Source organism: Ailuropoda melanoleuca, unplaced genomic scaffold (genome assembly GCF_002007445.2).
Source record: "Ailuropoda melanoleuca isolate Jingjing unplaced genomic scaffold, ASM200744v2 unplaced-scaffold6034, whole genome shotgun sequence".
Lineage (NCBI taxonomy): Eukaryota > Metazoa > Chordata > Mammalia > Carnivora > Ursidae > Ailuropoda > Ailuropoda melanoleuca.
This window is the reverse complement of record NW_023234215.1, coordinates 1,500,958-1,504,028: the sequence shown is the minus strand read 5'-3', so window position 1 is coordinate 1,504,028 and position 3,071 is coordinate 1,500,958.

The window sequence follows — 3,071 nt, the reverse complement described above, 5'->3', positions numbered from 1 at the left end:
GCGGGCTCGGCGACCCCGCGGCGCGGGCAGCCCCTGCGCCAGGCGAGCCGGGCGGCCGGGGCTGCGCCGTTGCAGCCGGCGCCGGTGCTGCCGCCTCACGTGCGGAGCGCGCCGTGCAGCCTTCAGCCAGCCGCCTGCAAGACGAAAACCCGCCGCGCAGTCCCCGGGCTGGGGGTGGGGGTTGGGAAAATCGCGCCCACCCAGCCCAGGGCCCAGCTCCGAGTCCCGCATCCTGGCGAGGGACCGGTGAATAATGAGCACCCGGAGCACGCACACACAGACTTAGACTTTCCGTGAGTATCACGGGGATCCGTGAGGTGTGCAGTGGCGCCAGCGGTTCGCGCAGCACCTTTGCAACCCTTTCCTTGTCTGACCCTCCCAGCAACTCTCATCTGACATAGGAGGGAACTGAGGGCCTGAAGAGTAAAGCTACTCCAAGCCGTCTGTGGGCTTAGCATCAGAGGGTCTGGGTCTGGCCAGGGTGTCAGCTTCCTTTATTATCCTCTTTGCCTGCTAAGATCAGCAATCAGTGAGTTCCTGGGAAGGCTGGACTGGGCTCTCCCTGACTGGGCTTCCCAAGAGGGACGTGTACCTGTCCCACTGAAGGAAATGAACATTTGAGATTCCTGCTGGTACTCTAGCTGGTAAATCCAGGGGCAGGGAAAATGTCTCAATCCATCTCTTCTCTCCTAGTGGCTAGCACCTCCCGAGCACCTGTCCCAGATACCCACGGGGAGGCACATGTGGCCTGCGGAGGTGTCTCTGCCGCCCAGGATTGGCTCAGTTGGATAAATCTGTAATATGAGACCCTGCCTCCTACCTGTCTCTGCACACAGGTGGGTGGGTGCATACTGGCAGAAGCCCAGGCACCTAGGACCCATGTTATGGGCATCCAGGGAAGCTGTCAGGTCAGCCTACTGCAGACCCTGAAAAACAGGCCTTTCACCGGCAGGGATTCTGGAAAGCTTGTGCGGGGAGGGGGTGCATGACCAGGATGAAAGTCAAGGTATAGCAGAGTGTGCTGGGTTAAAAAAAAAAGAGAGAGAGTCAGAAACAGAGGGTGGAGATAGAGGAGGAGAGAAGAAATGAGAAGGAGAGGAAGGAGGAAAGATGAGGTGCTTAGAAAAAGGTAGAGGATAGAAAGGAGAAAGTGAAGGGAGGTGGATGGGTAAGGGAGGGTGAGTAAGGTAAAGGAGGGGGAAAGCAGCATGGCCAGTGTTTGCTTCCTTACTTACCTGTGGTTTTGCATATCATAGGTGGGGGCTTCCTGGGAGGGGAGCTAGGAGTGGAAGGAGGAACTACTATACCCTAGGCTCAAGTCTCTGAATTCCCCCAAGAGAAGGGGGCAGAAGGCTAGGTTATCTCCTTACCTACAGTCCCCCATGAGAGAACCAAACTCTAGTGGCAGCGAAAGGACCAGGTGGGCACCAGAGCGAGATGGAGCTTCTCTAGGGAACCAAAGAAGCATTTGGATGGCATGGAGGAGGGGCAGGGGCACCTGGGGATGCAGGACAGAGGCCGCAACCCCTGTTCCAAAATGAACCCAGTGCCTCATCAAAAAGTTTTCCCAGCTCAGAGAAGGAAATGGGTATTCCATGAAGAGCCAGGACCTGGATCATTTCTTCTCTCTCTCTTTTTAATGCATATGCACGAGATTTATTTAAATGAACGGTTCATTTCTTGCGCTTTGGGTAATTCTGAGGACAACTTGTTTATTTTTCGAATTATGTCTGCCTCACCTAACCACTGAGCATAGGGCTAGGAGTCACGTGGCCTGGATGCTCACGATGGCTTTGTGCTAACAAGCAATGTGGCAATCCCTTCCCCTCGGAGGGGTTGGACTGTGTGCTTTTTAAGGGCCCACCAAACTCTAGGAACCCCCAAGTGACCTCAGCAGTTGGAGCAGGGTGGGGACCCAGATGGACCTTGAGAGGCCAAGAGAAAGCCAATCTACTGGCAGCATTCACAGTGGAAAACTCCCAGAAAATAATCTGCGCTTTCAATAATGGAAAGCTGAATGATGGTGGAATTTTTGACTGCTTGAACAAACCCAGCAGGGCTGGGGAAGGGTACTGCTGTGCCAACTACCGACTGCTTTTACTGACTGCTGACCACAGAGGGGCTTCCCAAAGGGGTGCATATGGCCGGGGCAGGGGTGAAGGAACAAGGAGAGAAAGCTGCTACACCAGACGTTCTCATGACCGGCATTCGGATTCTTCTATGTCTCACATTTTCACCCTTCGAAATAATCCTGCAGTGGACATCTTTGTGCCTAACTCTCCACCCACGTTCTTGTGGTGTCTCTGCTTGCACTAGACTCCTGGAAGTAGAATTACTGGGCCAAAGGACAGTAAATATAGGGACAGAAAATATATTTCAGGCTCTTGGTCTATATTTCTTCACTTCAGTTTGAGAGTCAAGGCACTGAAGTGCAGGGCAGACAAATGACTTCCCAGAGAGCTCCCAGCAGGTGCCTAAGGATGTTTTCACACACCCTTTCTCTATGTCTCTATGTGGCAGAGGGTGACTGTGCCTTGGGCCTCAAGCATATCAGGGCCATGCTGCACCCTTGGGTATAGCTCTAATACCCCAACCCGAATTTAGCCCAAGGTCCCCCTGCCCCCAATCATGACTCATCTTCTTTTGCTCTCCTGGGCACTTGTGATGAGCCTCACCCTATTGTCTGCATCCCTTGGCTTTCTGGCTGGACTCTAGGCACCAACCCCCCAACCCTTCTGGGCACATGGCTGGCTCCCGATACCCCCTGCTGGGTAGGATTACAGCTCCCCATCGGAAGGGGTCTCAGGAGGGTCTGGAGTGGGGAGGCTTCCAGCGTGAGGAAGAGAAGGCCGAGTTGGCCTGGACCTTCCTAACCAATAGAAGGACCCCTGTGCAAAAAACCATGGGGAGCTCCTCTTTTCTCTATCCACCAAGTGTGAAAAAGAGAAGAAACCGGTGTAAGTAGCAGTGAGGGATTCAGATTAGATGGTAGGATAGCCAGGTGCCTGAGCCTCTGGAGTCACAGGGTGGGGACTGTGAAGCTTGCTCTCTAAAAGAGGTGCAGTCTGTAA